This window comes from Salvelinus fontinalis, chromosome 7 (genome assembly GCF_029448725.1).
Source record: "Salvelinus fontinalis isolate EN_2023a chromosome 7, ASM2944872v1, whole genome shotgun sequence".
Classification (NCBI taxonomy): Eukaryota; Metazoa; Chordata; class Actinopteri; order Salmoniformes; family Salmonidae; genus Salvelinus; species Salvelinus fontinalis.
The window spans coordinates 13,126,925-13,134,227 of record NC_074671.1 but is presented as its reverse complement, the minus strand read 5'-3'; positions in this window follow the sequence as shown (position 1 = coordinate 13,134,227).

Below are 7,303 nucleotides of genomic sequence, written 5' to 3'. Positions count from 1 at the left end.
TGATATACTTTAAGCTTACAAACAGGATTGACCTTTTTTTTTTTAATATAATTTCTTGAAAAAAAAGCTTAAAATGTATGACTTTAATCTCAATTCTCAAAACTGATTTTTTTCTTCATATAAGCATATGTTGTAGCTTAGACCCTCATCTAAGGTGTTTGTTGTGCCTACCATCGGTTGGAACACAACACGCTCTTGAATACATTTGATTTGAATACAAGGTAGGTGTCACTTTAATCATTGAAATAGATTTCATAAAATGGACATATCCCTTCAAACCACTGCAGTTTAGCTGGTACATGACATTTAAATTGAACTGACATTTTTACTTCTAATTACTACCACAAAGATGGCTGCCTGTCCACCCACCTTCGAATGTCTTCTTCTATGTTATCATAGCGGTCCGCAAACTATCTTTTAAGTGCATGCTGCCACCTACTGTGCTGGAATGTACGTTCAATCATGAAAATAAAATTATAAACCAAATGAATCCCTAACTTCTACCTGCATTGTGTCTCAACCGATTATATCAAATAGGGTCTAAGCTACAACATAGGCTAGGCAAATATATGGAGAAAGAAAAAAAAACTGAGTTTACAGGTTTTTAGATAATTGACATTTAATAGGTTTAAAAAAAAGGTAAATTTTTATTAAACCACATTTTAAAATAGTTAAGCTTTAATATGTTGTCACTCAACCGTAATTTTTTTTTCCAATGATGAAGACATGGTTGTCTCCTTGTATGGTGGGGTATGCAAAAGAGGTCAACTTTGAGCACCTATATTATCTTTGAGAACCTTTATCTATTTTGACATTGAGGTCCAAAAAGACACTTTTTTGAGCACTTCTACCAGAGGAGGTTGGTGGTACCTTTTTTATTTTGGAGGACGGGCTCGTGGTAATGGCTGAAGCGGAATAGGTGGAATGGTATCAAATACATCAAACAGATTATTTCCATGTATTTCCCCTATATAGTCAACTATTTTATGCAGTTATTTATGCTGTTTTGAACCAGTGCACTATAGTGTTTGTTACTTGAGTACATTTAGCGTGTGATGTTGCAGACTGAGAATTTATAATAGAATTAGACAAAACACATTTCACATAAACCGACAACTGGCATTGCGATGTACAGAAGGCGAAACACCCCATTCCTTCCTGTACAGATGTGGAGGAGGCTCTGCACTCCAATAGAGAGCTGATCCCTTGTAAGATCTATGGAAGGACCTTCTACACTACAGTCCTGGGAAGACACAAACACACAGATTTGTGTACAGATTCATGTTACTTTCTGGCTCACTGATATACACATTCCCCAGGCTTCATAATTACACCCTTCCCTCTGCAGCAGAGTAAAACATGGATTATATTTTGATATGCTTACCAAACACTGGTGAGGTTAAGTAGCCATGTTTACAGTAGCTAAAAATATGGAGGCGGTGATGAAATAATGACCACTATCTGTGTTTTGGTGCCAGAACAGCGTGGAGACAGAACAGTATCAAGACAGAACAGCACGGAGACAGAACAGTATCAAGACAGAACAGCGTGGAGACAGAACAGCGTGGAGACAGAACAGCGTGGAGACAGAACAGCGTGGAGACAGAACAGCGTGGAGACAGAACAGCGTGGAGACAGAACAGCGTGGAGACAGAACAGCGTGGAGACAGAACAGCGCGGAGACAGAACAGCACGAAGACAGAACAGCGTGGAGACAGAACAGCGTGGAGACAGAACAGACAGAACAGCGTGGAGACAGAACAGCGTGGAGACAGAACAGCGTGGAGACAGAACAGCGTGGAGACAGAACAGCGTGGAGACAGAACAGCGTGGAGACAGAACAGACAGGACAGCGTGGAGACAGAACAGCGTGGAGACAGAACAGCGTGGAGACAGAACAGACAGAACAGCGTGGAGACAGAACAGCGTGGAGACAGAACAGCATGAAGACAGAACAGCGTGGAGACAGAACAGCGTGGAGACAGAACAGCGTGGAGACAGAACAGTGTGGAGACAGAACAGCGTGGAGACAGAACAGCGTGGAGACAGAACACACAGGACAGCGTGGAGACAGAACAGCGTGGAGACAGAACAGCATCAAGACAGAACAGTATCAAGACAGAACAGCATGGAGACAGAACAGTATCAAGACAGAACAGCATGGAGACAGAACAGTATCAAGACAGAACAGCGTGGAGACAGAACAGCACGGAGACAGAACAGTATCAAGACAGAACAGCGTGGAGACAGAACAGCATGGAGACAGAACAGTATCAAGACAGAACAGCATGGAGACAGAACACCATCAAGACAGAACAGCATGGAGACAGAACAGTATCAAGACAGAACAGTATCAAGACAGAACAGCATGGAGACAGAACAGTATCAAGACAGAACAGCATGGAGACAGAACAGCATGGAGACAGAACAGCATGGAGACAGAACAGACAGAACAGACAGAACAGCGTGGAGACAGAACAGCGTGGAGACAGAACAGCGTGGAGACAGAACAACGTGGAGACAGAACAGCGTGAAGACAGAACAGCGTGAAGACAGAACAGCGAGACAGAACAGCGAGGAGACAGAACAGCGTGGAGACAGAACAGCGTGGAGACAGAACAGCGTGGAGACAGAACAGCATGGAGACAGAGCAGCGTGGAGACAGAACAGCCATCAGCCCAGAACAGCGCGGAGATAGAACAGCGTGAAGACAGAACAGCATGGAGACAGAACAGCGTGGAGACAGATGGAGACAGAACAGCGTGGAGACAGAACAGCGCGGAGACAGAACAGCATGGAGACAGAACAGACAGAACAGCGTGGAGACAGAACAGCGTGGAGACAGAACAGCATGGAGACAGAACAGCGCGGAGACAGAACAGCGCGGAGACAGAACAGACAGAACAGCGTGGAGACAGAACAGCATGGAGACAGAACAGCGTGAAGACAGAACAGCATGAAGACAGAACAGACAGAACAGCATGGAGACAGAACAGCGTGAAGACAGAACAGCATGGAGACAGAACAGCGCGGAGACAGAACAGCGCGGAGACAGAACAGACAGAACAGCGTGGAGACAGAACAGCGTGGAGACAGAACAGCGCGGAGACAGAACAGACAGAACATCGTGGAGACAGAACAGCGTGGAGACAGAACAGCGTGGAGACAGAACAGCGTGGAGACAGAACAGCGTGGAGACAGATGGAGACAGAACAGCGTGGAGACAGAACAGCGTGGAGACAGAACAGCGTGGAGACAGAACAGCGTGGAGACAGAACAGCGTGAAGACAGAACAGCGTGAAGACAGAACAGCGTGAAGACAGAACAGCGCGGAGACAGAACAGCATGGAGACAGAACAGCGTGAAGACAGAACAGCGTGGAGACAGAACAGCGTGGAGACAGAACAGCGTGGAGACAGATGGAGACAGAACAGCGTGGAGACAGAACAGCATGGAGACAGAACAGCGTGGAGACAGAACAGCATGAAGACAGAACAGCGTGAAGACAGAACAGCGTGAAGACAGAACAGCGTGAAGACAGAACAGCGTGAAGACAGAACAGCGCGGAGACAGAACAGCATGGAGACAGAACAGACAGAACAGCGTGGAGACAGAACAGCGTGGAGACAGAACAGCATGGAGACAGAACAGCGTGAAGACAGAACAGCATGAAGACAGAACAGCGTGGAGACAGAACAGCATGGAGACAGAACAGACAGAACAGCGTGGAGACAGAACAGCATGGAGACAGAACAGACAGAACAGCGTGGAGACAGAACAGCGCGGAGACAGAACAGCATGGAGACAGAACAGACAGAACAGCGTGGAGACAGAACAGCGTGGAGACAGAACAGCGTGGAGACAGAACAGCGTGGAGACAGAACAGCGTGAAGACAGAACAGCGTGGAGACAGAACAGCGTGGAGACAGAACAGCGTGGAGACAGAACAGCGTGGAGACAGAACAGCGTGGAGACAGAACAGCGTGGAGACAGAACAGCGTGGAGACAGAACAGCGTAGAGACAGAACAACGTGGAGACAGAACAGCTAAAAGATAATCTGGGAATCCTTCCTTCTTCATGGAGCTTTTTGAAGGTCAGTTGAATATTCAATGTGATGTTTGTATATAGAAATATACATTATTTAAGAATGGTTTGTCTTGTTTTCATTAACATATGTTTTTTATTTTTTATTATTAAGGCTATTTAGCAAAGGAGCAGTAGCCATTGCTTTTATTCATACTGTTTGTAAACAATAGCTTCTGCCCTCTTAGGTTCTATTTGACGCTCTGATAATAATGATAATAATATGATCATAAACTGTGAACAACGATGAAGCCAAGTCTCTACAGTGTGAGTGATTGTCTATTTTTTAATTGTGTAATATTGCACACTTTCTCTCGAATAAATAACATTTCACTCAATGTATACCAAAGTAACAAATATTTACCAACGTTTCAATGTTTTGGAATGCAACAGTTATGAAAGACAATGACATCCAATTTTTTGAGAATGAATAATATAATATGTTACATAGTGTGCATCTGTGATAACTTTATGTCATAGATCCTCTCTCACTCACTCTCTTTCTCTCTCAGGCTATGAAACAAGACAAAAGACATGACATTGACTCCTGAGTGTTGAACTTTTGCCCCCTCTATAGTAAAGGTCGACAGATTATGATTTTTCAACTCCGATACCGATTATTGGAGGACCAAAAAAAGTGTTGGAGAAGAAAGTAAAAGTGCAATATGTGCCATGTAAAAAATCTAACGTTTAAGTTCCTTGCACAGAACATGAGAACATGTGAAAGCTGGTGCCAACACCTGCTGGCAAACGCGCGAAAGTGCTGTTTGAATGAATGTTTACGGGCTGCCGCCTACCACCGCTCAGTCAGACTGCTCTATCAAATCATAGACTTAATTATAACATAATAACACACACTGTTACATTGTACAACATTGTACAACCTTCAATTGTACAACCTTCAATGTTATGTCATAATTATGTACAATTCTGGCAAATTAATTACGGCCTTTGTTAGGAATAAATGGACTTCACACAGTTCACAATGAGCCAGGCGGCCCAAACTGCTGCATAAACCCTGACTGCTTGCATGGAACGCAAGAGAAGTGACACAATTTCCCTATTTATAAGAAATTCATGTTACTAGGCAATATTAACTAAATATGCAGGTTTAAAAATATATACTTGTGTATTGATTTTAAAGAAACCTTTTGCCAATAGGTGGCGCAATTAGCATTTTTGATTTCTGGGTGTCACCAAATTAAACTGCCTCGTGCTCAATTCTTGATCGTACAATATGCATATTATTAACTCTATTGGATAGAAAACACTCTCTAGTTTCTATAGCCGTTGGAATTTTGTCTGTGGGTGACCCAGAACTCTTTCTACAGCGAAATCCATGACAGGTACTGCGATGGTCTGAGAGCGAAGCTCTGATTTCAGATCAGTTTTGAAAGTCTCTGTATATCCTATGGAACGACATGAACTGCACCCGCCTTCCCCTGGATGTCAGTAACCAATGAGAAGTGGAATGGGCTTTCTGCGTAGCTCTCAGCGGTTATAAAAGGCCAAGGAGTGAGGGTAGCCCCCCTTTCGACTCTTGCCATTACGCAGAAGAGGACCTCGGGATGTCATTTTCAGAGGCTCGGTTATCAACGTGAAATGTATCCGTCTGTAATTTAATTCGATATAGGAGTTAGAAACATCATAACGTAGTTAATCTGAACCGTTTTATAGCAATTTAGATCCGTTTAGTGCGATTTTGAGGCATTGCTTTGTTATGCACTTTCAAGCACCGGGCACGTTTCGGGGTCCCGGTCGAACGTTAGTGGTCATTTCGACGGACAGAGGACATCTTTCGACCAAAAGAAGATTAGACCCAAGAAAGGATGCATTGCCCAAGAATCTGATGGAAAATCACCTCATAGTAAGAAATATTTAATATGATAAATCGTTCTGTCGAAATATTTTAAACGCATAATCCGCCATTTTGTTTGCTATAGCTTCGCTTGGCGAACCCTGTATTGCACAGTAAGGATAATTTTAGAAATGCAAATCAGCGATTGCATTAAGAACTAATTTGTCTTTCGATTCCTGTCAACCCTGTATTTTTTAGTCAAGTATATGATTAGCTATTGATTAAACTAGATCACTATGAAAGATGGCGTCCGACATGTTCAGGCTTGATTTGCTACTATTTTCATTGTATAACCACGTTTTTTTATGGCTAAATATGCACATTTTCGAACAAACAATATATGTATGTTGTAATATGATGTTACAGGAGTGTCATCGGAAGAATTCTGAAAAGGTTAGTGAAAAAATGTATATCTTTTGGCGATGATAACGATATCGCTCCCTTTGGCTTGAATTCATGCTGGGGTGACGTTTGCACATGTGGTATGCTAACTTATCGATTTATTGTGTTTTCGCTGTAAAACGCTTAGAAAATCTGAAATGTTGTCTGAAATCTCAAGATCTGTGTCTTTCCAGTGCTATGCTTTGTCTATTTTTATGAAATGTTTTATGATGAGTAAATTGGTCATACACGTTGCTCTCTGTAGTAATTCTAGTCACTTTGGTGAGATTTGTGTTGGTGGCTGCAATGGCAAACTATGATTTATACCTGAAATATGCACATTTTTCTAACAAAACCTATCCTATACCATAAATATGTTATCAGACTGTCATCTGATGAGGTTTTTTCTTGGTTAGTGGCTATCAATATCTTAGTTTAGCCGAATTGGTGATAGCTACTGGTGTTGAGAAAAAATGGTGGACAAAGAAAAAGGGTGTCTTTTGGTAACATGGTTAGCTAATAGATTTACATATTTTGTCTTCCCTGTAAAACATTTAAAAAATCTGAAATGGTGACTTTATTCACAAGATCTGTATCTTTCATTAGGTGTCTTGGACTTGTGATTTAATGATATTTAGATGCTACTATTTAAATGTGACGCTATGCTAGCGATGCTAATCAGTGTGGGGGGGTGGGGGGGGATCCCGGATCCGGGTTTCAGAGGCAGTAAAAGTTAAAGAAAGGCATTGATGTTTATGGTTAGGTACATTGGTCATTTTTGGCAAATGCGCTCGTTAAATCATCCCCGTTTGTCGAAGTAGGCGCATCGATTATATGCAACGCAGGACAAGCTAGATAAACTAGTAATATCATCAACCATGTGTAGTTAACTAGTGATTATGTTAAGATTGATTGTTTTTTATAAGATAAGTTTAATGCTAGCTAGCAACTTACCTTGGCTTCTTGCTGCCCTCGCGTAA